We start from the raw sequence: 21,769 nt of genomic DNA, 5'->3' as shown, positions 1-21,769 counted from the left end.
TACGGCATTACTTTTATACGAGCATGGGGTAGTAGGATATACCCGGTATATAACTCGCTAGTATAGTACTGGCTTGAAACGGCATTACTTATATACGAGCATGGGGTAGTAGGGTATACCCGGTATATGACTCGCTAGTATAGTACTGGCTTGAAACGGCATTACTTATATACGAGCATGGGTTAGTAGGATATACCCGCTATATAACTCGCTAGTATAGTACCGGCTTGAAACGGCATTACTTATATACGAGCATGGGGTAGTAGGATATACCCGCTATATAACTCGCTAGTATAGTACCGGCTTGATACGGCACTACATATATACGAGCAAGGGGTAGTAGGATTTACCCGGTATATAACTCGCTAGTATAGTACTGGCTTGATACGGCATTACTTATATACGAGCATGGGGTAATAGGATATACCCGGTATATAACTCGCTAGTATAGTACTGGCTTGATACGGCATTACTTATATACGAGCATGGGGTAGTAGGATATACCCGGTATAAGACTCGTTAGTATAGTACTGGCTTGATACGGCATTACTTATATACGAGCATGGGGTAGTAGGATATACCCGGTATAAGACTCGTTAGTATAGTACTGGCTTGATACGGCATTACTTATATACGAGCATGGGGTAGTAGGGTATACCCGGTGTATGACTCGGTAGTATAGTACTGGCTTGAAACGGCATTACTTATATACGAGCATGGGGTAGTAGTATATACCCGCTATGACTCGCTAGTATAGTATTGGCTTGATACGGCATTACTTATATACGAGCATGGGGTAGTAGGATATACCCGGTATATAACTCGCTAGTATAGTACTGGCTTGGTACGGCATTACTTACATACGAGCATGGGGTAGTATGATATACCCGGTATATAACTCGCTAGTATAGTACCGGCTTGATACGGCATGACTTATTTACGAGCATGGGGTAGTAGGATATACCCGGTATATAACTCGCTAGTATAGTACTGGCTTGATACGGCATTACTTATATAAAGGCATGGGGTAGTAGGATATACCCGGTATATGAGTCGCTAGTGTAGTACTGGCTTGATACGGCATTACTTATATACGAGCATTGGGGTAGTAGGGTATACCCGGTATATGACTCGCTAGTATAGTACTGGCTTGGTACGTCATTCCTTACATACGAGCATGGGGTAGTAGTATATACCCGCTATGACTCGCTAGTATAGTACTGGCTTGATACGGCATTACTTATATACGAGCATGGGGAAGTAGGATATATCCGGTATATGACTTGCTAGTATAGTATTGGCTTGATACGGCATTACTTATATACGAGCATGGGGTAGTAGGATATATCCGCTATGATTTGCTAGTATAGTACTGGCTTGATACGGCATTACTAATATACGAGCATGGGGAAGTAGGATATATCCGGTATATGACTTGCTAGTATAGTACCGGCTTGATACGGCATTACTTATATACGAGCATGGGGTAGTAGGATATACCCGCTAACTAACTCGCTAGTATAGTACTGGCTTGATACGGCATTACTTATATACGAGCATGGGGTAGTAGGATATACCCGGTATAAGACTCGTTAGTATAGTACTGGGCCACTGGCTTGATACGGCATTACTTATATAAGACCATGGGGTAGAAGGGTATACCCGGTATATGACACGCTAGTATAGTACTGGCTTGATACGGCATTACTTATATACGAGCATGGGGTAGTAGGGTATACCCGGTATATGACTCGCTAGTATATTACTTGCTTGATACGGCATTACTTATATACCAGCATGGGTAGTAGGATTTACCCGATATATGACTCGCTAGTATAGTACTGGCTTGATACGGCATTACTTATATACGAACATGAGGTAGTAGGGTATACCCGGTATATGACTCGCTAGTATAGTACCGGCTTGATACGCCATTACTAATGTACGAGCATGGGGTAGTAGGATATATCCGGTATATGACTCGCTAGTATAGTACTGGCTTGATACGACATTACTTATATACCAGCATGGGTAGTAGGATTTACCCGATATATTACTCGCTAGTATAGTACTGGCTTGATACGGCATTACTTATATACGAACATGAGGTAGTAGGGTATACCCGGTATATGACTCGCTAGTATAGTACCGGCTTGATACGCCATTACTAATGTACGAGCATGGGGTAGTAGGATATATCCGGTATATGACTCGCTAGTATAGTACTGGCTTGATACGACATTACTTGTATACGAGGATGGGGTAGTAGGATATACCCGCTATGTAACTCGCTAGTATAGTACTGGCTTGAAACGGCATTACTTATATACGAGCATGGGGTAGTAGGATATATCCGATACATGACTCGCTAGTATTGTACTGGCTTGATACGGCATTACTTATATACGAGCATGGGGTAGTAGGATATATCCGATACATGACTCGCTAGTATAGTACTGGCTTGATACGGCATTACTTATATACGAGCATGGGGTAGAAGGATATACCCGGTATATAACTCGCTAGTATAGAACTTGCTTGATACGGCATTACTTATATACGAGCATGGGGTAGTAGTATATACAATGGCTGTTTGTAAAACATGCAGGCCCCCATATGGGCTGTCAGTGGTAGTGGCAGCCATTGTGTGAATACGTTTTTTGTCACTGTGACCTTTGACCTAGTGACCTGAAAATCAATAGGGGTCATCTGCCAGTTATGATCAATGTTCCTATGAAGTTTCATGATCCTTAGTTTCATGATCCTAGGCCTAAGCATTCTTGAGTTACCATCTTGAAACCATTTTATTATTTGGAGTAACTGTGACCTTGACCTAGTAACCTAAAAATCAAGATGGGTCATCTGCCAGTCATGATCAATGTACCAATGAAGTTTAATGATCCTAGGCCTAAGCGTTCTCAAGTTATCATCCGGAAACCATCTGGTGGACGGACCGACCGACCGACATGTGGAAAACAATATACCCCCTCTTCTTCGAAGGGGTGCATACTTAGAAAACAGACACCATGCTCAAAGTTTAAAACGCACTAAGTGACCCCTTGACCTAGATTTTGACCCGGCATGACCCATATTCGAACTTGACCTAGACATCATCTAGATACAACATCTGACCAAGTTTGGTGAAGATCGGGTAAACACAACTTGAATTAGAGAGCAGACACTTAATACGGACCGACAGACAAGACAGGCAGACGGACCGACAAACAAGCTCACTCCTATATACCCCACTAAACTTCGTTTGTGGGGGTATAAAAATGTATTAATAATGCTACCGGTATTTCATTTTTGTGTATTTTAGTCTTATATACAATATGTATAGTTTCTAATAAGTGCATTCTTCCATTTTACTATTCATGACACTTAACTTCTACGTTATAAACAACTACTTTCAGATCATTTGCTGTTATTTGTAACTGAACGAGCAAAGAAAAAATTCTTACGTTTTGAATAACTAATAAATCCTTCCAACAATAAGCATTTTTCCTTGTGACTTGACTTTCACTGGGAATCAAACCCAGATCTCCTACTTACTTAGTAAGTCGGCATGTTTTCTTTACACCATGAAAGCGATAAGTTGAAGGAAAAAGCTAATCATTATGTACAAAAAATATATTTAACGGATAAAATTTTTAGAAGTCTTTTTCCTACAAGTCTGTATTAACCATTTGACCCCCACGGCATGGCCAGTTTTATGATGACACAATTGTGTTTAGTTTTACTACATTTACACGATGCTATGCTGAATACCAAATATCTATGCAGTCACATTCATAGATAATTTTCCACTTTATACATATAAGGAAAACAAGATACTACAAAGCAGGGTTAATAAAATTTGGACTTGCTCACATTTTGGCAAATGACAATTTTCCAAAACAATCAAATTATAGAACAAGAGCCCTAAGGTGCTCAACTGTGACCAGAAGGAACTAAACTATTCTGAGAAGGTGTAGTTTAGAATAATAAATGTACTTGATGAAAAATATGTAATTTGTAGGCAAATAATCATTTATAAACTTGACTTTGCTTATCATTACAGCAAATGTTTTGACAAACTTTAAAAAAGGAACACAATTTCAAATGCAACTTCCAGTGTTTACAAGCTTTTTTTAATTTGACATTTTGACCCACTTTTTGACGTTATGTGATCCAGTTTGAAAGTCAGCTGAGATTACATTGGGCAAAATGCTCTTATCATCTTTCATGAAAAATGCACATAAAAAGGGCCAATTGTGTGTTAACAAGGTTCTACTCTAGCAATTGATGAAAAACTGTCATGTCCACTGACAGCCATGTTAGTCTACAAACTGGAACCAGTTACGAACTCGACAACTGAGCTATCATTAGAATAAATATTCTGACCAAAATTTATGGAGATATGGCTAAAAAGGTCACTTCTAGAGAGTTTACAAGGTTTCATTATAGCCATATAAAGACAATTGCCTCGCGCTCTAGTGGATATGTTTTTTGAATAGACATAAAAATTTCGAAACTGGACTGAGCCATCATTTGAATAAATATTCGACCAAAATGCATGAAGATTGGAAAAAAACAGTGACTTCACTAGTGTTCAAAAGGTTTCACTTTAGCTATATAAGGAAAAATGCCCAGCCCTGTTACATACAGTCATTTATAAAGTTCCACAACTGTTGTCGTACGTTAAACAGTTTTCTAGATAGTAATTTCCCACTATTTTTTTCCATCAGTGCAGCTTATGATCAACAGTTAACTAGTCACTTCCACTTTAAACCTGTCCACTGTAAACACAAGGTCTACTGTTTTGACCTTTTTATACTTTTTCTTTCTTATTGCTTTTGAAATATCATCTTATATATAATGTTATAATGTTTGCATGTATCTCCAATTATTTTCTACAACACCAGTTCAATACATTGAGCTGTACACTATAAATGTAGAGTGTAAAATATGATGATAACATTTCTCATCTCTTCTTCTTGTCAATCACTCAAATGGAAACACTCGCCCCTGTGGTACACATTCTTTTTGATCAGCATGTTTTATCTGCCAAACTGAAAAAAATAATGATCACAAATAAACATTTTAAAGAGAAGTGTAATGCCCCCACACTAATCTTTAGTTTCAAAACAATTGTAATGTCAAAACAAAATTAAACTAAAATACTTAAGTGTGCAAGTTCAAATGCTTTTTACTTTGAGCTAATAACGAGAGTTATACAGACAACAAGACATTTGCACATGGTGAATACTTGTGTTATTTGGATAAGGCATTACCATGATAAAGTCTGAGCAGGTAGTAGGACACAATGCATGCCTCTCCAACCGCTCAACTATTGTGACTGCTACATGATGATTTCAGCTGAGGAGCTAAACAAAAATGAGCAAGGGCCATAGTTCTGCAAATTTTGAGCTCATACATAATTTATTCCTTTAAGATGCCATGTTTCCAATGTTGACTAGAAATGGCGCGACAGAGGCCGACGCGTATCCCCACGCCGCATGTTTGACCCAGGGGCGCCCCAGGGTTGGTAATGAGGCCATGCATAGTTGAGATTGACCGTATTGTCATAAGAGAAGTTCAGTATCAATTTGAAGTCAATCAATGTAGAAATGAAGAAATTATAGTAAAAGGCAATTTTGGGTGGGCGTGGCATATGTGGGCAGGGCACCCCAGGGTTGGTAATGGGGCCATACATAGTTGAGATTGACCGTATTGTCATAAGAGAGGTTCAGTATCAATTTGAAGTAAATGGGTAAAGAACTTTTAAAGTTATCAAAGGATCCAGAAAAGTGTCAGATTGACAGACACAGAGCGCAAACCATAAGTCCCTCTCCTTTTTAAAGGGTAGGAAACTAACAAGTTTTGATGATAATATAAAAAATAATGGTCAAAACAAGAAACTGATTAAAATACAAAGTTAGGTCGCCCAAAGGGTGTTCTCATTATGTTATATGCACAAACAGGGATTTCAGATATTTAAGGGGTCAAGACCATGGATAATTAATAAACCCTCATGTCAATCTCATGTGAATTGCCAGCATTAAATTCTTACGTTCACCTACCATTACTAACATCAAGAGTGTCTTGGTTTGGGTCAAGCTTTCGTATATTGTTTGGAGGCATAGTGTAATAGCTGTGATATTTTAGGAATAAAATGAACCTAAACACAAAACTGAACCAAATTTGCACCTTTCTAGGTATCTTTTGACCTTTGACCTTGAAGGATGACCTTGACCTTTCACCACTCAAAATGTGCAGCTCCATGAGATACACATGCATGCCAAATATGAAGTTGCTATCTTCAATATTACAAAAGCTATGGCAAAATGTTAAAGTTGGAGAAAACAAACCAACAGACAGGGCAAAAACTACCGGTAGTTTATTCCAACGCTCACGGACACTGGAACCCCGGGGAGAGTAGGAAAGCTCCACTATATATATTTCATATATAATAGTCGAGCTTAAAACCCTATTTTACTAAGATTCAAGGGCCATAACTCAGGGGTGTCTGGGTCTTTTTGGCCCATTATCTAACTTGACCTAGATGTTATTGCCTTACACATTTTCATGAAGTTTGGTGAAGATCTGATGACAATTGCTTGACTTATTGAGCGGAAAATAATCCGGACGGACTGACAGACTGACTTACTAACTAACAGACGGACGGATGGACTAACTAACTAAAGGACGGAGCGATTTTAATATGCCCCCAAAATCGCTGGTTCGGGGGCATAAAAATGATATTGCATAAAATGTATTGTATTTCTTAAACTGTATGAACTGTTATATGTAATTTCCATTTAACATTATCATTACATCTTCTCACGCTAGATTGGAAGGCTCTGAACCGTTATATACAGACAGATCAATCCCTAGTTTATCTTCCTGGGATCAGAAGATGTCTTGAAATCACTATGAACTGTTCATCATTTACAATACTGTATGAAATTAATGACAAAGTTATGGTCCAGACAAACTTCAGGTTTAAAACACAATAAGTGACCCCATGACCTAGTTTTTGACCCGGCATGATCCATATTCAAACTTGACCTAAACATCATCTAGATACAACTTGTGACCAAGTTTGGGTGAAGATCTGATGAAATTTCGGGACAGACCGACGGACCGACAAAGTGGTTCCTATATAGCCCCAAATAACAATGGTAATGGGGGTATAAAAAGATAGTATTACCAGCAGTTGGTTTCAATGGAAATTTCTTACCAGACAAGAGGTTTGATGCAAATTGTTGTGAGGAGAAACTGGAAAATATCAGAAACAAAAATAAAGTCTTATATCATTTGAAGCGCTATATTGTTAAGTCAAATTTTAATATTTAATAATCATAATACTGCTAGCTGTCTGATTACAGAGGAGTCTTCACAACATAATGCGTTAACAGTTTTCCTGCAATAAGCAAACAGGACAAAATCAACAACACGAGTATTTATAATATATTCAGAGACAAAGATGATCCATCCATGTCTTTGGAAATAAACAAAGGGCATTTAACAATTATTTTGGCCTCATTTTAGCCATGTTGATAAATATAATGGGTCATAATGCTTGGTGTGTTACAAGTGAAACACCATCAAAACCAGTGCTCCAGCTTGGCATGAATGGAAGGGCGCAGCACCCTGCCATTCAAAGATTCCAACCTGTCCACCTTGGACACCCTTCATGCCCTTTGATGAAAATGCCGAGTTGGGAACAATTAATAGGGAGTTACAGTTGTAAGATCGTACGCGAATATCATTTGCCATTTAAAAGGAATCATGATTTTCAAACTTAACCTTTGACCTAGAAGTTGGCAAAGGGTTTGTTTTTAGTTGGTCGCATTTTAGAATTTACAGAGCATATTTTGCAAATCAGTGTGTGCTTAGAAGCCTTAGCTACGGAAAGAACCGCAACTCAATTTGCTAAGAACTATCACCACTGCCTGTCTGCAGCAGACGACAAATGATTCTGCTCTAGCAGTGAGTGTATATACCAGCTTGTAAGACGACTTTGGCCAGACTAGTGTTTATCATTAAAATCTGTACGTATTTGTACCATTTTTGACCTCATCCAAGATATCATTGGGACAAATCTTCTGACAAAGTTTCATGATGATCAGACAATAAATGTGGCCTCTAGAGTGTTAACAAGGTTTAACTATATAGCCATAAAAGAAAAAATGCAGAGCCCACTGGCAGCCATGTTTTTCAACCAATCAGCATAATTTTTGAACTCGTCCAAGATATTATTGGGATGAATCTTCTGACCATTTTTCATGAACATCGGAAATAAAAGTGGCCTCTATAGTGTTAACAAGACTTTACTATAGCCATATAATGAAAAAAATGCCCCCGCCCCCTGGAAGTCGTGTTTTCCAAGCAAATGTAACCATTTTCAAACTCTTTCAAGATATCATTCAGACCAATCTTCTGACCAAATTTCATGAAGCTTTGACAATTAATGTGGCCTCTAAAGTGTTAACAAGGTTTTACTAAAGCCCTATAAGGAAAAATGCCCCGTCCCCTGGTGGCCATGTTTTTATAGCATCCATACCCATTTTCGAACTCATTCAAGACATCATTGGGACAAATCTTCTGACCAAGTTTCATAAAGATCAGACAATAAATGTGGCCTCTAGAATGTTAAAAAGGTTTTACTATAGCCATAGAAGGAAAAATGCCCTGCCCCCTTGCAGCCATGTTTTTTAACCAATCAGCATCATTTTTGAACTCGTCCAAGATATTATTGGGATGAATCTTCTGACCATGTTTCATAAAGATCGGACAATAAATGTGGCCTCTAGAGTGTTTAACAAGATTTTACTATAGCCATTTATAGCCATATTAGGAAAAATGCCCCGCCCCTTGGCAGCCATGTTTTTCAAGCAAACATAACCATTTTCAAACTCATCCAATATATCATTGAGACCAATCTTCTGACCAAATTTCACGAAGATTGGACAATGGGGCCTCTAGAGTGTTCACACGGTTTTACTAAAGCCATATATAATCATATAGGGACCATATATAACCATATAAGGAAAAATGCCCCGCCCCCTGGTGGCCATGTTTTTAAAGCAACCAAAACCATTTTCAAACTCATCCAAGATATCATTGGAAAAATGTTCTGACCAAGTTGCATGAAAATCTGACAATAAATGTGGCCTCTAGAGTGTTAACAAGGTTTACTATAGCCATATAAGGAAAATGCCCCACCTCATAAATGCGATGTTTTTCAACCAACCGGCGTCATTTTAAAACTTGTCAAAGATATTATTGGGTTGAATCTTCTGACAAAGTTTCATGAAGATCGGACAATGAATGTGGCCTCTAGAGTGTTAACAAGATTTTACTATAGCAATATAAGGATAAATGCCCCGTCCCTTGGCAGCCATGTTTTCCAAGCAAACGTACCCATTTTCTCATCCAAGAAATTATTGAGACCAATCTTCCGACCAAATTTCATGGAGATTAAACAATAAATGCTGCCTCTAGAGTGTCAACACTGCAAATGTTGACGCTGTACAATGCAGGACAGACAAAAGGTGATCACATTGTGCTCAGGTGAGCTAAACAAGAGCTGTCAGAGGACAGCGCGCTCAACTATTTGAGATGTCAGTATAACGTAAGCCATCATGGGGTAATTGTTCATATTCAATCATTTATAAGGCAATCTTAAAAAAAAATTAAAAAAATTTTGGGAGGGGGATAAGAGGGGGGTATACTGTGTCATTTATTAGATGATCTATCAAAAATTAAAAAAAGGAAAAATATAAAAAAAAAATTGGGGGGGGGGGGGGGGGGAGGGGGGGGCAGGGATTCTGGGTTGGGGCGTGGGGTATTGTTTAGGTGGAATCCATTGTGGTACTCAGGTAAGTGTTGTTTTGTCAAAGTATTAATAAAATCTGTTCATAAATAAAGAAGTTATGGCAATGTAACTAAAGTAATATGCATATAATAATAGAAAAAGGGCCATTATTCTTACAAAATGCTTGATACAGTTGTCTGCTCTTCTTTATAGATTGGTGTCATGTTGGTAAATAAGTTTGCAAAATATGAAAGCAATATGTCAAGGGACATTGAAAATATTTTAAGTGGTATGCCAACATTAACATACATTTATCAATAATATGAATATTCTAAATGGTAAAGGGGCCATAATTATTACAAAATGCTTGATAGAGTTGTCTGCTATTGTTTATAGGTTGGGGTCATGTTGGTAAAGAAGAATGCAAAATATGAAAGCAATATGTCAAGGGACATTCAAAATATTTGGGGAAGTACACAAACTTTAACATTTGCTGCATTTTCTAAGTGGAAAAGGGGCCATAATTATTACAAAGTGCTTGATAGAGTTGTCTGCTCTTGTTTATAGGTTGGGGTCATGTTGGTAAAGAAGAATACAAAATATGAAAGCAATATGTCAAGGGACATTGAATATATTTTGGGTAGTACACAAACTTTAACATTTGCTGCATTTTCTAAGTGGAAAAGGGGCCATAATTATTACAAAATGCTTGATAGAGTTGTCTGCTCTTGTTTATAGGTTGGGGTCATGTTGGTTAAGAAGTATGAAATATGAAAGAAATTTGTCAAGGGACATTGAAAATATTTGGGGTAGTACACAAACTTTTAACATTTGCATGCTCACGCTAACGCCAATGCTAAGGCTAACGCCAACGCCGGGTGAGTAGAATTGCTCCACTTCATAGATTTCATACATAATAGTCGAGCTAAAAAGGGTCTTTCTGTCAATCTTTAAGAGAACAAATTAAAAACTCAACAGGCCTTTTTTATTATTAAATATGCTTGTTTCCATATATCATTTAAGGCCCTAAAATCATTCAAGATAAAATTTTGTAAAACGAACTTTGAACATTTTTTACAGAAATAAAATGATCTTAAAGTTCTCTGCAATTCAAAGTAATTTTTACACACAAGATATTTTAAAAAAAAAAATTGTTAACTTGTCCAGGCTATTCGGGCCAGCTGTGCTCTAACTGCCTATGGAAAATCTTGATATTATATATATATATATATATATATATATATATATATAATATATATATATATATATATATTTATACCTGTTGTGACCCTTGAGATCCTTATGAAATGTTCATAATTCACTAATAACTGTATGTAAAAACAAGGGACAAAATTGTCACAAAACCAGGTTTTCATTGTGAAAAAAAAATCTGATAAAGGGAGAAAACTCAAACTGAACTTTTGAAATGACCAAAAAAAATTAACCCCCTTTGTAAGTTTTTTTTTTTTTTTTAAATCTATTTTTAGTCGTGGCGACCTTGACATTGGAGGTATTGACGTGATTCTTTCGTGGGACACACCGTCCCATGATGGTGAACAAATGTGCCAAATGATTTTAAAATCTCACAATGAATGACATAGTTATGGCCAGGACAAGCTCATTTATGGCCATTTTTGACCTTTGAACTCAAAGTGTGACCTTGACCTTGGAGATATCGACGTAATTATTTCGCGCGACACACCGTCCAATGATGGTGAACAAATGTGCCAAATGATTTTAAAATCTGACGATGAACGACATAGTTATGGCTCGGACAAGCTCATGTATGGCCATTTTTGACCTTTGAACTCAAAGTGTGACCTTGACCTTGGAGATATCGACATAATTATTTCGCGCGACACACCGTCCAATGATGGTGAACAAATGTGCCAAATGATTTTAAAATCTGACAATGAACGACATAGTTATGGCCCGGACAAGCTTATTCCGCCAGCCCGCCAGCCCGCCCGCATTCGCCAATCTAATAACCAGTTTTTTCCTTCGGAAAACCTGGTTAAAAAGTAGTATTACCAGAAAATCGGGTTCAAAAGTTATTTCTTTCAAGACAGGTTGGTTGGTGGGAAACGTCTTCCGACGAAACTGAAAAACATCTAAAAGAAAGAGACGTCTTGTATAATTTGAAGCACTATTCATTTTAATACAATTTTGTTTTGACAGCCATAGTTCTGCTGAGCCTAAAAATTAAAAGTAGGTCAACAAAACACAAAATGAAATCCAATGATTGCATAACCAAGTCTTCTACATATCCAATTCATAAAATTAATATTTATATATAGATGGTTTGATACATGACACAACATCAGGGGTGTCAAATGTCCCAAATTTGAAATCCTAATGATAAAGTCTGGAGTCTGAGGCCGTAGGTCCCTTACAGGTAGAGTCCCCCAAAGCCATAGTTTATTGTTCTTTATTTAGTCTTTTAGTTGCTATTTCTGGTGAGTAAAATGCAAAATATTATAAGCCAGACCACCAGTAACACTCGATGGGTAATTGTCATTTTATATAAATGTTATAAAGAACATCGATAACAAGGGCTGTTTGTAAAACATGCATGCCCCCCATATGGGCTGTCCGTTGTAGTGGCAGCCATTGTGTGAATACGTTTTTTGTCACTGTGACCTTGACCTTTGACCTAGTGACCTAAAAATCAATAGGGGTCATCTGCGAGTCATGATCAATGTACCTATGAAGTGTCATGATCCTAGGCAAAAGCATTCTTGAGTGATCATCCGGAAACAATTTTACTGTTTCGGGTCACCGTGACTTTGACCTTTAACCTAGTGACCAGAAAATCAATATGGGTCATCTGGGAGTCATGATAAATGTACCCATGAAGTTTCATGATCCTAGGCATAAGCGTTCTTGAGTTATCATCGGAAACCATAAAACTATTTCGGGTCACCGTGACCTTGACCTCAAAATCAATAGGGGTCATCTGCGAGTCATGATCAATCTACCCATGAAGTTTCATGATCCTAGGCATATGTGTTCTTGAGTTATCATCCGGAAACCATTTTACTATTTCCGGTCACCATGACCTTGACCTTTGAGCTACTGACCTCAAAATCAATAGGGGGTCATCTGCGAGTCTTCTATCTACCTATGAAGTTTCATGATCCTAGGCGTATGCGTTCTAGAGTTATCATCCGGAAACCATTTTACTATTTCGGGTCACTGTGACTTTGACCTAGTGACCTCAAAATCAATAGGGGTCATCTGCAAGTCATGATCAATCTACCTATGAATTTTCATGATCCTAGGCATATGCGTTCTTGAGTTATCATCCGGAAACTATTTTACTATTTCGGGTCACCATGACCTTGACCAGGGGTCATCTGCCAGTCATGATCTATCTACCTATGAAGTTTCATGATCCTAGGCCTAAGCGTTATTGAGTTATCATCCGGAAACCACCTGGTGGACGGACAGTCAGACCGACCAACCGACATGTGTAAAGCAATATACCCCCTCTTCTTCGAAGGGGGGCATAATAAATGTTAATCCACTAACCATACAGTAAAACAACTGTCCAAAAATATATCCAGATACGTCCTTTGCAAATGAAATAATATATGCACTTAGTTTGACAGCAGAAAATGGAAATTTAATGATGGGGGACATATGCTACATTTTGTAGTATGTAAGATTGTTTATAATTAACCCCCTTTGTTTCAAAATAAATATATTTTTAGTTGTGGCGACCTTGACCTTGGAGATATTGACGTAATTCTAACGTGCGATACAACGTCCCACGATGGTGAACAAATATGCCAAATGATTTTTAAGTCTCACAATAATGACATAGTTTTGGCCCGGACAAGCTCATTTATGGCCATTTTTGACCTTTGAACTCAAAGTGTGACCTTGACCTTGGATATATCGACGTAATTCTTTTGAGTGACACACCCTCTAATGATGGTGAACAAATGTGCCAAATGATTTTAAATTCTCACCATGAACCACAACGTTATGGCCCAGACAAGCTTGTTCCCCCCGCCCGCCAGCCGATATTTGCCAATCTAATAACCCGTTTTTTTCTTCGGAAAACCTTGTTAAAAAGACCAGGAAAAATCCGTACTAAGCGAACATGCCCGGCATCATGCAAATGAAGCAATTACAATATTTGTTCACACCCCCTTAAAATAAATCATCGGATTTACACTGATCTAAAATTCAATCCTAAATGGCTCAAATCGGGATTTCCAAATAATCCGGACAATTAACATCCTTGCAACATGCATGGGTTGCTAAGTTACTAAATGTCCTACATATAACAAATTCAGAATTTTTATACCATCCCACTCACACAAATAGCAATTGCAAGATGTCCATTACAAACCTGTTTGTTATCATTCTGACCTTTTTGTACTTCCATAGTATTTCAAATTTTAATGTGATTAAAGTACAAACACCTTATTATAGAAGGTATACCTAAGATCATATTGATTGCCATGAGTAATAATCCAACAGATTGGCTTTGTTTGTATGCCAATAGATAGAGCTTGCACATTCTTTTTCAATATGTGGTTATGGACAACTGTAAACATTACTTCATGTATTTTGAGGGGCCTTTGCATGTTTTGGTAAATTGACAAAATAAAACAAGAGCTGTCACCATAGGATGACTTATGCCCCCTATAAATGCTTGATAGAAGTTATGAGCTTTTTTCGAAACCTAAACACAGATTTCGAAACCTAAACGCGGACTCTAAGTTCACGGTCACAGCTGTCAAAATTTGTGTGCGTATGGAAAGGCCTTGTCCATACACACATGCATACCAAATATGAAGGTTATGTCTCAAGGGACATAGAAGTTATGAGCATTTTTCAAAACTTAAACGCAGATTTCGAAACCTAAATGCGGACCCTAACTTCAAGGTCAAGGTCACAGGGGTAAAAAATTGTGTGCGTATGGAAAGGCCTTGTCCATATACACATGCATACCAAATATGAAGGTTATATCTCAAGGGACCTAGAAGTTATGAGCTTTTTCCAAAACCTAAACGCCGATTTCGAAACCTAAACACGGACCCTAAGTTTAAGGTCACAAGGGTAAAAAATTTGTGTGCGTATGGAAAGGCCTTGTCCATATACACATGCATACCAAATATGAAGGTTATATCTCAAGGGACATAGAAGTTATGAGCATTTTTCAAAACCTAAACGCAGATTTTGAAACCTAAACGCAGACCCTAACTTCAAGGTCAAGGTCACAGGGATAAAAATTTGTGTTCGTATGGAAAGGCCTTGTCCATATGCACATGCATACCAAATATGAAGGTTATATCTCAAGGGACATAGAAGTTATGAGCATTTTTCGAAACCTAAACGCAAAGTGTGACGGAAAGACAGACCGACAGACGGACAGTCTGATAACTATATGCGCCCTTTTCTTCGAAAAGGGGCATAAAAATTGTTTCAGACTGATTTCACTCGCACATTTTTGTTGCAGTTATGATATTTGTGAGAAAACAGTTGTACTTAACATTAGCAACCTGAAAATGGTAAATTGTTGCAAAGCAAAACAATTGAATAATTTGGAGTTCTGTTGTCGTTTTTTGTGACACTACAAGCTTTGCTTATAGAAACTGAAAGTATAAAATATTGTATGAGCACGGATGGCCGTCTTAGCATTAGACTTTTACTCCAGAGGTCAGTGGTTCGAGCCCAGATGAGGATTACTTATTCTTGTAATTTTTTCTTGTTTTTTAATAGAGCTTTTTAGATTTAATGTTTACATTTATAAATATAACGCATTTGATGACTAACTTCAATACATGCCAAAATCTGTTATAAGGTCCCTTAAATACCAAGATGAGTATCAAGGAACCTGAGTGAAACATTTTATTTTATTTCGGATATATACAGGACTACTTATTGGAAACAAAAAGTTTGCTCGATTCTTTAATGACTAACAAAAATGTTTATCAAATCAAGTAGGTTCATTTACTCTTCGCCTGTTGTCCCATCTCGCCAACCAGCTTCCTCCAGGCTTGTCAGTTCCGGGCGAGTCTCTCCAGCTGCCCCCATTTTGGCCCATCTGCTTAGAATCTGCATCCAGGTCACGGCGCCAGGTGTTACTGTATTAGAAATCAAGTAGGTTGGATGCCATTAAATGTGATTTTAAACACCATAATGAAAGACAAAATAACAGGGTTTTTTCCATTCTATTATTTACAAGCAAATTCATTGAATTGATATCCCCCGCTAATTAGCTTCTGGGAAAAAAAGTGTTATATTTGACACTCAGGTAAAAAAGCATTTTTTTAGGTTTGAAGGGCCATAACTCCGTTATTAACAAATAGTGTCAGCGATTTTCCTTGTCCAATTGGGAAAAGTACCCGTACCGGTCCAATTGGGAAAAATTGAGTCGTGAAAACCTCAAAATTGGGAAAAACCGAGTCGTGAAATCCTTAAATTGGGAAAATCGCGTCGTGAAGTTTGGGTCTTATTGAATACATCATACAGTTCATACTTAATTGAACATAAACATTAAAATAATCATTTGCAGGCATGCCTTAATGACCATTAAGTAATAAAGTTGAAATAAATAACAAAATATTATAAAGAACACACAAAATCAATTACAAGTTGTTTTAATCTCTTGTAAAGCAATGTCTCTGTCTTTCATTTTTTTGAAAATTTCAACAATCTTTGATGTTTGATCATCTATCAGTTGCTGGAATCCCTCTCTGCACAGCATCATTAGTGCTGTCAATGTGTCGTGTGATGGACAGTTCCGATTGTTTGTGCAAAGATTGTTCATTAGACTGAACACCCTTTCCACAGAGGCAAGGTTACAAACCGACGTAAAACAGTACGCTGGCTGCCTGACAAAAGAACCGGAAACAGTAACGACTCTATTGATTGCACACGCTGAATAATAAAACCCGAAATTAATCGAGCGCGTGGTTACACACAACTATACGATTTTCTTTGTTCGCTCGCCGAAAGTTGGGTTTTGTCACGAAACTTTCGGTCGTTTTGAGGAAAAATTCGGACGCCGATTGGGATTTTTTCAGATGCCGATTGGGAATTTGGGAATTTTTGCTTGATTGGGAAAGTACCGTTTACCGGTACTTTATAAAGAAGAAGGAGGAAAATCGCTGAGTGTACAATGCCATTTGGCATGCATCATCCTCTTATCCATATATATACTCATACCAAGTTTCAATGAAATCCGCCAAAGCACTTCCAAGATATGGCTCCCAACACAAAAGTGCCAGACGGATGGAAAGACGGGCGGACAAGGCCAAAACAATATCCCTCCGACTATTGCGGGGGGATAATAACATGAATGTAAATTAAAACCAGCACATATATAAATTTACTGCCTAGACGGGTGTATTAAATATAATTTAGGGCTGTACAATACTTACTGATATATGAGAATATATTTCCTTTTAGTAAATATAAATAAATGTAGCAGTTATACTTACACACTTGTGACTGTGAGTTTATACATGTAACTAAACTGCCTTTTTAATTTTATGACAGTTTTTTTATTCCTGCCATAGTATTAAGAAGTCACTTGCTCAATAACACATTTAAGCATGAGCTGTTTTTTTAATCTGCATACATAAGAAAACATCGGAAAAAAACACAAGAGGAGCATCAGGCTGTCAAGTGACCTTATTTCAAAAAATAGGAAAAAATAGGAACTACTTTTGCAAGAAAAGTAGGAAAAAAGTAGGAAAAAGTAGGAACTTTTCCCTCAAAAGTAGGAATACATAATACTTATTTTTTAGACACAGGTCCAGGAAACATAACTTGAAACAGAGCAGGAGTGCCATCACATGTTCTGTATGGATACCCACTTGAAGCTACCTTAAGGGCCCAGAAGATTTCAGCCTTTTGTACCTGTTCCTTGTGTGATGGATGTTCTTGCATACAGATAGATTTATCCCCACAACCCTGAGAGCTGCTTGGCTTTTGGGCACTTCCAAACAAACGCTTTTGTGAATTATCATGCAAGTATTTCATGTTTTCCTTGTGTTTTTATCCATCTCATTCTGCATGACTTATAAGTTGATTAGCACCAGAATTACTACAAGATGGACTTCATTCAGACAGTACAATATCGTGCAAACTCATTGCCGGTATCTCTCTTGCACCATGATCCCAGTGTTTTTCCACTGTTGTCCAACTTCTCCATCCATGAAGGGTTTAACTTTGTTTCCCCACTAGCAATTTTAGCACTTATAGTGTATCTATGATAATTAAGTTTCAAGCAAAGCTACCCTGATAAAGAAGAATACATGTAATTAGATGCTGTTCATTTTGGTGTATCATCAAATAAGTGGTTAGAGGTCTTCTGTGTATCGATATAAAAATGGTAATTATATTGTGCATGTTATATCCTTATGCAGAAGACCAAATTTATTTAGTGATACACCAACTTGTTGTACAAGATTAATACTAGTATATAAAGCAGTGTAAATGCTCTGCTACAGCTACATTGTGAAACCTTTAAATTGGCAATAGGGTGCAGTTATAATGACTTAAGTTACATTCAAAATGACTGGTCATTGCAGAGCAGATTATGCAACTGGAGATAGGACCTTATCACCTGACATCTTTTATGACAGCATTGATTGGGCAATGAAACAGTTGCACTACATTGTTTATTCCAGTTTCAAATAATGGCTTTTACATTATTGATGACTTTGTGGGAGTGTAATAATTCCGTTTAATAATTTTAATACTTCGCTTTAACACCTTGAAGTTACCTCACTAGCTATGGCATCATTAGACAAGAATTGTGTTTGTCCGAAACACAATGCCCACTATTGCGCAGCTTTGAAATAAAATTTCAATATATCATTTGGCATGTTTTATGGTTCAAACAGAATTCTCAAACCTAAATTCAAGCACTTTTCAAGGACTTTTCAAGGCCAAATTTTCATTTTCAAGGCCGAGAACCGTAGGTTAGTTTCCTTAAAAAAGTGCATTTTCAAGCAAGTTTAACACAGTAAATAATAATTTATTTGCTCAAACAAATTCAACTTATTCCACAATAACTCATACATGTTATTTCTAGTTATTACATACATGTTATCCATCCTTAACTCAATGAGTCTCACATACAGTTTGTCAACCAGTTCCTGATAATCAGCAGTTCCGATTAATTTGTATTTAATTTTCCATAATGCCCCAATAAAAACAAAATGATAAGTGTCTAAGGTATACATTAGGTAAAGGAATAAATTAACAAAGTTTTAGCAAGAAATCTTTTGTAAATAGCTTACAGGGTGGAAAAATGCAGCAAAAAGTTAACCGGAACTGATTGAATGAGTTATGTTTTGAAATGTGCATATGGATATAGAAGGCTTTATTATTTTCAAATAAGTTTTTTGCTGATTGAAAACAAATGCTATGACAATGTTTTGAAATACTAATTCTGTAAGCTGAATGATTTTTAATAGTTTTCCTAAGGTTGAACTTTAATTGGCTATTTATGACAAAAAACTGCATATGCCGTCTGACCTAACCTGTTATCATACAAAATAAATATAACCCTTAATTTTTACATCTTTTCACATTGACACTAAATCCCGAAAAAAATATTGTGGTTAAAAGAATAAACGTTTTTGCCGGGCGATTCTAAACTGGTGTACTGACTGTATGTATTTACTTTTTAAAGTTATTACAAACAAACACATTGCTTCTCAATTTCATGTTTTCTTTGTGGGTTTCCCCTTTCTCGTTGCTTTTCAAAGCGCTTTCCCCCATCCCCTGACATCAACGGTCTTCATACAGACCCGACAATGTGCTTTTTGAATGTCATTTGTTTTCTGTACCCAGGAATATTAAGTTAACCACCCTGGTTTGAAATGACATTTCCCCAATGCTGCGTTTTCACTCGCGAAAATTGATCACAATGGAGAGCCTCTGACGTATACACATAATCTGTGACGTGTACACATAACGTTTCGTACTCAATAGTGTACGAAACTTATATATTTCGTACTCAACTTTTTGCGCGAAGGAATTTATGATAATTTTCGTAATATTTCCCTTAAGAACGATTTAAGATTATAATTAAAGCGATGATACATGTAATTTTGAGCAGAAATAAACATTTTCAAGGCTTTTTTTACATGAAATAAGCACTGTTCAAGCACTTTTTCAAGGCCAACCTTTGTTCAAGGGCTTTTCAAGCCTAGGACTCGTTTTCAAGCACTTTTCAAGCCTTGTGCGAACCCTGAGGTTTAGAAATTATCTCCCTTTTAAAGCTTATTACTTCCCTTGGATTGTATTTTTTAACTTTTGACCTTGAAGGATGACCTTCACCTTTCACCACTCAAAATGTGCAGCTTCATGAGATACACATGCATGCCAAATATCAAGTTGCTATCTTCAATATTGCAAAAGTTATGGCCCATATTAAAGTTTTCGGACGGACACACACACACAGACAGACAGACAAACGGACTGACAGTACAACTGCAATATGCCACCCTACCGGGAGCATAAAAATGTATCAGGGCATTTAGGCTCTGTGCATTTATCTTTAATTACTAAACATGATGTACCTATGATATCAATAGAACATCATATCCGTTGTCATGTAATACAGAATTTAGTACATTATATTTGTAAATGATGAAAACTCGGCAAAGCATCAGTTTTATCTTTTTTCCAATAACTTGTGTAATAAATTCCATATTACATAACCACTCATACAATACATGTATCTCTATATCTCTACATTCCAAACAGCAATATCATGTTAACATGCATAAGGTTTGGTCAAATTGTTGTCAATGGAAACAAAATAAAACTGGAATAAACAATGGGTTCCCTCAGCTCTTGCATCACTGGGAACTGTGTAAGGTAGTGAAGTCTGCAGTGTACAAATGCTAAGGAAGTAAACAAGGCACTATTGTTACTTCAAAAAAAAACTTGTCAATAATTTTAAAAGTTACATAAGAAATAAATATTTATGCTCCTGAAGAGGTGCTAGCAGACAGTCAGCATGGGTTGTCAGGTCTCATCTAGATGAATGCACATTAACAGGGATACAGTCATGCCATAGATTCATTCATCCTGCAAGTTTACTAAATAAACTCTTTAAAAAAAAATTCTCCATTGAAAATGAAAAAGTAGGAATAGTAGGAAGATTTGGTAAAAAAATAGGAAAAAGTAGGATCCTGATGAAAAAGTAGGAAATAGTAGGAAAAAGTAGGAAAAAGTATGACCGCTTGACAGCCTGGAGCATGTATCCGAAAGTAAATTACGTCCGAAATCAGGCAAGTTAAGCATGCGCGAAATTCACCAAAACATCGATTAAATATGGTTTAAACAGAATCATATGTAAAACGTGAATGATAAATTAAACATTATCCAACAAAAGCATGCAGCTTTAACCAAAAAAACAACAACAAAAATCAGCAATATAACGATGTTGTTGAATAACTCAGCGAAGGCTAGCAAGAAGAGAATTTTCCAGGGGAAACAACTAAAAAAGTAATGCAAACGGATTTAAATGGCTCATGCACGAAAGTTTATAATATAGCAACAACGCATGATTTAGCTATAGATTGCGAAAGATTTTTTTAACCATTACTCGAAGATTCCTTAACTAAATAAAATATCAATTAAAGTTAAAACTTTGAGTTTGAGTTTGACCTACTTAGCAATTCAATGGTCAAAACAACATCGAAATAGCTTTTTCTTCATGTCAACAATACAATTGCTGAGTTTAAGTTGACGTAATAATGATAATACTATCCATATTCTCTACCTAGAATATTCATCATATTAAAATATCCAATAAATGTAATAGCTTTCTTTTCACGCTAACAATTCAAGATGGCTAACACTCGGTTTTGCTTGGGAATGCGCATTGCAAGCCTATTTGGTTTGGTCCCGCCTTTTTCTCCATATATGGTCACTTGAGCTTGTGGACGGCCGTGGACCACCCACCTACAGCCAGAGCACAAG

The 21,769-nt window shown here is 37.0% G+C and overlaps 1 long non-coding RNA gene across 1 annotated transcript; it reads right to left on the bottom strand.

The window, feature by feature from the left end:
- Positions 1 to 3,590: 3,590 nt before the first annotated feature.
- On the bottom strand, positions 3,591 to 21,646 carry LOC127873242 (uncharacterized). The gene is made up of 6 exons (XR_008046070.1): positions 21,570 to 21,646; positions 15,774 to 15,903; positions 11,834 to 11,913; positions 7,223 to 7,260; positions 5,274 to 5,366; positions 3,591 to 5,051 (listed from the first exon to the last, which is right to left on the bottom strand). It is a non-coding gene; the product is annotated as an uncharacterized LOC127873242 (long non-coding RNA).
- Positions 21,647 to 21,769: the final 123 nt, after the last annotated feature.

Source organism: Dreissena polymorpha, chromosome 3 (genome assembly GCF_020536995.1).
Source record: "Dreissena polymorpha isolate Duluth1 chromosome 3, UMN_Dpol_1.0, whole genome shotgun sequence".
Lineage (NCBI taxonomy): Eukaryota > Metazoa > Mollusca > Bivalvia > Myida > Dreissenidae > Dreissena > Dreissena polymorpha.
Note: the sequence above shows the minus strand (reverse complement) of the source record. Positions and strands in the feature narration are given on the sequence as shown.